The sequence below is a fragment of the Penaeus vannamei genome, chromosome 37 (assembly GCF_042767895.1).
Source record: "Penaeus vannamei isolate JL-2024 chromosome 37, ASM4276789v1, whole genome shotgun sequence".
Lineage (NCBI taxonomy): Eukaryota > Metazoa > Arthropoda > Malacostraca > Decapoda > Penaeidae > Penaeus > Penaeus vannamei.
In genome coordinates this window covers 22,650,322-22,657,821 of record NC_091585.1, presented here as the reverse complement: position 1 = coordinate 22,657,821, position 7,500 = coordinate 22,650,322, and the positions used below count along the sequence as shown (strand labels likewise).

Sequence of the window (7,500 nt, the reverse complement as noted above, 5' to 3'; positions counted from 1 at the left end):
CTTACTCTTTTTTTTCGTGTTTCTCTTCTCCCTTCCTCTTCCTTTTATGTTCCCTCCCCCTCCTTTCTCTTCCCCCCTATTATTCTTTTTTCTGTTCTCGTCCCCTCCTCTGTCTTCTCCCCCCTTATTCCTTTTTTCCGTTCTCATCCCATCCTCCTAGTCCTACTCCTCCTCCTTCTCTTTCCTCCTTCGCTCCGCCATCTCCCCCCCAACTCCAGTTTCTCAGCCCCATTCATCCCATTTCTCTATCATGTTCTATCTCCCTTTATCTCGCATCCTCCATGTCTCCCCTATTCCTTTCTTTTTTCTTTTTCTTGCCGTTTCCTCCATTCCTTCCGCCGACTTTCTTTCCGTGTCCTGCTCTTTCATGCTGAGCCAGTCTGTCTTCCTCTTCCTTACTTCCGCTCTTTATCTCTTCCTATCGAGTAATTTTTTCTCCCGCTTTCTCGTCTCGATTCTCTTTCTCCCCTTTCTCTTGCGTCTCTTTCTCCTCTTTCTCTCCCCGGCTCTTTCACCTCTTGCTATTCCTCCGCTTTCTCTTCTAACTCTCTCTCACTTTCCTTTACCTCTTCCTCTTCCTCTGTTATCTCTTCTACCTCTCCCCCCCCCCCTCTCCTCTCTTCTAATCTCTTCTCTCTCCCTTTCCCCATTTCTCCTTCTCTCTCTCTCTCTCTCTTACCTCTTCCTCTTCCTCTGCTATCTCTTCCATCTCTATCTCTCTCCCCCCTCTCCTCTCTTCTAATCTCATCTCTCTCGCTCTCCCCATTTCTCCTTCTCTCTCTCTCTCTCTCTCTTTCTTCCGTCTTTTTTTCGAGTTTGAAAGATCCGCTTTCGCACCGTTGGAAATAGACAAACAAAGGAAACAGAGCAACGGCGAATATTCTGGAAGGATTTCGTGTTTCAACTTTATTTTGAGGAATGTGATCGTAGGATACGAGTTCGCTGTCGACATTCGCGGAAGGCGAGGGAGGGGATGCGTCCGACGAGATGGGGGGGGGGGGGTTGGGCTCTTGCTTGCGGTTTCTCTCTCTTTCTCTTTCTTTCTTTCTGTTTTTTCTTTCTTTTTCTCTTTTTTTCTTTTTTTCTTTTTCTTCTCTCTCTTTTTCTTCTCTCTCTTTTTCTTCTCTCTCTCTTTCTCTCTCTCTGTTCTCTCTTCTCTCTCTTTCTCTCTCTCTCTCTTTCTCTATCTCTCTCTCTCTCTCTCTCTCTCGCTCGCTCTCTCCTCTCTCCTCTCTCTCTCTCTCTCTCTCTCTCTCTCTCTCTCTCTCTCTCTCTCTCTCTCTCTCTCTCTCTCTCTCTCTCTCTCTCTTCTAATCTCATCTCTCTCGCTTTCCCCATTTCTCCTTCTCTCTCTCTCTCTCTTTCTCCCGTCTTTTTTCCGAGTTTGAAAGATCTGCTTTCGCACCGTTGGAAATACCCAAACAAAGGAAACAGAGCAACGGCGAATATTCTGGAAGGATTTCGTGTTTCAACTTTATTTTGAGGAATGTGATCGTAGGATACGAGTTCGCTGTCGACATTCGCGGAAGGCGAGGGAGGGGATGCGTCCGACGAGATGCGGGGGGGAGGGGGCTCTTGCTTGCGGTTTCTCTCTCTCTCTTTCTTTCTTTCTTTCTTTTTCTCTTTTTTTTTCTTTCCTTTTTTTCTTTTTTTCTCTTTTTTTCTTTTTTTTCTTTCTTTTTTTCATTTCTTTTTTTCTTTCTTTTCGGTCTCTCTTTTTTTTTTTTTTTATCTTTCTTTCTTTCTTTCTCTCTCTCTTACCCTTCCTCTCTCTCTCTCTCTCTCTCTCTCTCTGTCTCTCTCTCCCTCTCTCTCTCTCTCTCTCTCTCTCTCTCTCTCTCTCTCTCTCTCTCTCTCTCTCACACACACACACACACACACACACACACACACACACATATTGACATGGTGACTTTGTGCCAATTTTAATTTCAGCGGATTAGATTTTGGAAGTACCGCTGATACTGATACTTTCAGACATGTTGGAGTGTCTTTCACGTATAAATTGTGTAGGCCTACGAGAACTGCTACTCGCATCCGGTAGGGGAACGACTCCAAAACTGCCAGCACTGGTCCAAAGATGATGGTATCGTTAGCGAAAGAGAGATTACTTTTTGTTTAAATTATTTTCTGTCTATCTAATTTATTTTAATATTTTTTATTTTATTTTGTTTATTTATTTATTATTTTTTTGCTAGCGATGCCAACTTTGATGTAGTGGCTTTCCCAATGTTTTTTCTTTCTTCTTTTTATGTGTGTGTGTATTTCCATTTATGACCGGAGAACAATTTTAATGTCTAGAAATATTCCACCACTCTGCCGAAGAAAGTACGCCTGGGCCCAAATCACGAGAGGAAATACCAAAATGACCTTATTCATTGCAATCCGTAACGTCAGAGGAACTCATAACAATAGTTATTCCGTCTGACTCAGGAAGTCTGATTCGCCAAATTTCTTTTCATTGTGTAAGAGTTCATGGAAAAAAAATGTGTTTATAAAGGTTTCTTGTGTTTAGACGTTAAGCATAACATTCTTGATTTGTTTTTGGCCTTGAAATTTTGCTTCCATCAACACCACTTTATTTCTGCAGCGAAAAGGATTTGTTCGGTCGAGTTGCTGGTGAATTTTATTTCTCTTTGTTTTCTTTCTTTCTTTCTCGCTTTGTTTCTTTTTCCCTCTCTCTCTCTCTCTCTCTGTTTCTTTTTTCTCCTCTGTCTTTCTTTTTGCTCTCTCTCTTTCTTTTTCCTCTATCTTTCTTTTTCCTCTCTCCTCTCTTTCCTCTTTCTTTTTTTCTCTCTCTCTTTCCTCTCTCTTCCTTTCTCTCTCTCTCTCTCTCTCTCTCTCTCTCTCTCTCTCTCTCTCTCTCTCTCTCTCTCTCTCTCTCTCTCTCTCTCTCTCTCTCTCTCTCTCTCTCTCTCTCTTCCCCTGTATTTTCCCTTTTTTTTCCTCAATCTCTGTCCTTTACCTCTCTTCTTTTTCCCCTCTCTTTCTTTTTTCCCATTTCCCTCTTTCCTTTTTTTCTCTTCTGCCTCTCTCTCTCTCTCCCTCTCCCTCCCTCTCCCTTCCCCTCCCCCTTCCCCTCCCCCTTCCCCTTCCCCTCCCCCCCTCCCCCTTCCCCTCGCCCTCCCCCTCCACTGAGACTGGACGCGGCATAAAGATCCCAGACAGACTGCAGTCCTTGTACCCTCGCCATCTTTTCCCCAATCGCGGCCCAATCAGCTGAATCCGAAATCCGTCCCAGTCTCGTAGAGTGAAAGCTTAGCGGAAGAATGAAGAATGTCGAATATGCTCTCGCGTGTGTATGTGTGTGTGTGTGTGTGTGGGTGTGTGCGTGTGTGTGTGGCGGTGGAGGAGGAAAAAAGAAGCACGTTCGTTTAAGGGGGGCGGGGGGTGGGGGGTGGGGGTTGGGGGGCTTCGTGCGGTAGGCCATTCGTTCGAGTTTGGGAGTTTATTAGAAATATGACATCCGGGGGGTGGGGGTGGGGGTGGGAAGAATGGCCTGCGTTTGCTAATGGGCAGAAGGGGGGCAGAGGGCGCGCGCTCTCGGTATTCTGCCCCGGGAAACGTTTTCTGATCCGAAAGTCTAAATTTAATCCGTAAAGCTTGTGTTGGTTGCGTTTTGTGTGTGTGTGTGTGTGTTTGTTTGTGCCTGTGTGTGTGCGTGTGTGTGTTTGTGTTTGTGTGTGTGCGTGTGTATGTTTGTGTTTGTTTGTGTGTGGGTGTGTATGTTTGCGGTTGTGTGTGTGTGTGTGCGTGTCTGTATGTGCGGATGTGCGTGCGTGCATGTATGTACATGTATACGTATCTGTGTCCGTGTGCACGCAGGTGTGAGAGGGAACGAGAGAAAGGGGGAGAATGTATGCACGCACGTAATTACTTTCTCGGTCTCCCCGTCAGTCAGCGCACGGAGCGGCCTACCTATCCCTCTTTATTTCCCCCGCCGGTGTAAGCCCTCGGGTCCCTGGCGCTAAAGGTGACAATTCGGTGCCGCCCTCCGCTCGCTCGTTCGTTCGTTTCCTCGTTCGTTTCCTCGCTCGCCGCCCGTCCTGCGGTTCGCTCGTTCGCCGCCATTGTCCTTGTTAATACGTTCTCGCTTTCCTTCTGCCTTTCGCTCGTCGCCTCCTCGGTCTCTCATCTTACGAGTGGGGACGGCCTCCGCGGTGCTTCCTTTTCCTATTTTTAAACAAGGCCAGTTGGGTGAGTTTTTTTTTCCTAGTTACTCTCTCTCTCTGTCTGTCTCTCTCTATCTCTCTTTCTCTCTTTCTCTCTTTCTCTCTATCTCTCTTTCTCTCTTTCTCTCTTTCTTTCTCTCTATCTCTATCTCTATCTCTCCATCTCTCCATCTCTCCATCTCTCTCTCTCTCTCTCTCTCTCTCTCTCTCTCTCTCTCTCTCTCTCTCTCTCTTCTGTCTGTCCCTCCTCCTCCTCCACCTCCTCCTCCCTCTTACAATCACTCATACCCACATTCACTCATACACACACTCGTACCCACATTCACTCGTACACAAACTCACTCACTCACCTGCACACTCACTCACCTGCACACCCACCCACCCACTCACTCACCCACACACATTAACTTATACACACACACACTCACTTATACACACTCACTCACTCACTCATTCATACTCACGCACACACGCACACACGCACACGCACACGCACACACTCGCCGAAACACAAACACACCTCGGTTATCATCAGCAGATCGATGGCGCGGCCTCTGCACATGCCACGAATGCATTGAGATGAATTCTGGGCGTGCGACCTTGGCCGTTAAATGATTTCAATTAGATTCAGTTGCGTCATTTTGTTTTTTATTGTCGTCGTAATTGCATTTTTGTTTTGTTTTTGTCTTTTTTTTTGGGGGGGGAGGGCAGGAAGAGGAGGAGGAGGAGGAGGGGTGTCTTTATTGGATTGTTTTGTAATCAAATAAGCAATGGGAAGGCATTCGTGATTCATAAGCATGTGGTTTGAGTTTCGTCTTCGTCTGCGTCTTCTTCTGCTCCTCCTCCTCCTTCATCTTCTTCGTTTGTTTCAGCTTCTTTTTCTTCATATTCGTCTTCATATTTTCGTTCTTTCCTAGACCTGGGAGTTTCGATTGAATTCATTTGATTTTGTTTCCTTTTTTATTCTCGTGTTTATGTTTTTCTATTTTCTTTCTTTGTGCTCATCTTCTCTCTCCCCTCTCCCCCCTTCTATTTCTCTTCCACCTCCCGTCCCCAGCTTCTCCTCTCCCTTCCCTCCTTCTCTGCCTCCAGTTCCTCCTCTTCCTTCTTTTATTCCCCTCTTCTTTCACATTCCATCTCCCCCACGTCTACTTTCCTGCCTTTAGAAGGAAAAAACAATGGAAAAGAAAATGCATTGGTGGCGGCGGAACAATACCGTCTCTTTCGGCGCGCAGTAATTGTTTTGGTAGGCGACGCGGGAAACCAGAAGCACCCAACCCGCCGCCGCGCAAAGTAGTTCCGTTATTAGTCAATATCGCGGTTTGCCAGGGGGGGTGGGGGTGGGGGTGGGAGGGTAGTTAGGAGGGGGGTCGTGGTAGGGGGGGAGTGGAGGAGGACAGTTGGGGTGGGATGGGGTGGGAGCGTGATATGAATGTTTGTGTGTTTCTGTGTTTTTCGGTATTTTTGTCTGTTCTATGTGTCTGTTTCTTTTCGTCATATGTCTGTTTGTATCTATTTTTTTCCATATTTATGAGTATATGTGCCTCTGTGTGAGTGTGTGTGTATATATATAATATATATATATATATATATATATATATATACATTCATACATACATATATATATATATATATATATATATATATATATATATAACTTTATGTGTGCGTTTATATATTCATCTTCGTGTGTGTGTGCGTCCGCGTGTTTTTTTATGCAAGAGTGTGGCCATGTTTATGAAGGAACGGAGTAGATGTAAGCATGAACACCATGGGGGGCGGGGCGAGATTTATGCATGTATGTACGTATGTGCGTGTAAGCATGTGCATGTGCGAGTGTGAGAGTTCTTTCGCTCGTGTGTGTGCACGTGCGCATTCAATGTGACTTGAGACCCCACGTCCTCGGAATTGTTCTGAAGGGCATGTGCTGATGATTCTGTTTGCGTTGAACTGTTCGATTAGAATTTGTGTTGTGGGTGTCACTGTTAGCATCATGGCAGTAGTTCTTATGTTGATACACACTCACTCGCTCACTCACTCACTCACTCACTCACTCACTCCTACACGCACACTCACCCATACTCATTATTTTTCGAGATGATCTTGGCAGTCTCCGGGCAGTAGCGTGGATAGGGAAGGATCTTCACTATATTGCAGCGGGAGGGATGGAGGAGGGAGGCGTGTGTCGTTGTGTCTTGTTTGTTTTCCTTTTTGCGGTTGGGGTTTTCTTCGCGCGCGCGGTGTGTGAGCGGCGACCAGCTCGATTGACTCTCGGAAAGTGAAAGGATCAGGCGGGTTCGTCTCCCTGGGAACCCTTCTCCCTGATTTTGCCGGCAATTAGTCATCGGTTGTCCCGGACGTGTGACTGTGTGTGCGTGCGTGTGTGTGTGTGTGTCCGTGTGTGTGTGTGCGTGTGCGTGTGTGCGTGTGTGTGTTCGCGCGGAGAGGGTTTCAACTTTCCAAATTTTCGGTCTGAAAGTTTGTGGACGAATTTGCGGGCGATCGTGCGTGTGCATTTGTTTGTGTGTATATAGGAGAGAGCCTAGGAGAAAGACGCACACACGGGGGCAGTTAGAGTGTAAAAGAGAGAGAGAGAGAGAGAGAGAGAGAGAGAGAGAGAGAGAGAGAGAGAGAGGGGGGGGGGGAGAGGGGAGAGAGAGGGAGATGGGGGGAGGGAGAGAGAGAGAGAGAGTAGATCTACGAGTGCATAAGTGTAAGCGAGAACGTATGATTAGCGTGTGTGCGCGAAAGAGTTCGGGCAAGCGGATTGCGTCATGGAAAATCTCCAGCGGGCGAAGACGAGTGGAAATTGCAAGCACCACAGAAATAAAAAAAAAGGGGGAGGGGGAGGGAGCCGTGCTTGCGAAATCCCCTACCCCCACCCACCCCACCCCCACACCCAATGGTCCCCAAGGCGGGAAGTTTGAAACCGTGACACACAATCAGATCATCGGCCAGAAATCAATCAAGTCATCGCGGCTTGTCACCTCTGAGCGGAAACCTAACGATGGTGAGTCAGCGGGGGGTTGGGGGACACACGAGGGGGGGGGGAGGGGGGGAAGGCAGAGACAGAAGGATATGTGGGGGATACAGCAACAAAGAGAAGTGGGAGGGGGGAGGTAGAGGTAGGGAAGGACTGTTGAAGGAGACGGAGGCATTGAGAGAGAGAGAGAGAGAGAGAGAGAGAGAGAGAGAGAGAGAGAGAGAGAGAGAGAGAGAGAGAGAGAGAGAGAGAGAGAGAGAGAGAGAGAGAGAGAGAGAGAGAGAAGGAAGGTCTCTTCGCGGGCGCAGCCAGGCACAGTGCAGTCGAGAGCGGGTTACGATAACG

General features: G+C 47.2%; 1 protein-coding gene across 5 annotated transcripts in view; it reads left to right on the top strand.

Annotated features, from left to right (window-relative positions):
- The window catches only part of Pask (PAS kinase), a 129,650-nt gene that overhangs the window by 97,461 nt on the left and 24,689 nt on the right, over positions 1-7,500 (top strand). The gene's annotated exons all lie outside the window — the stretch shown is intronic.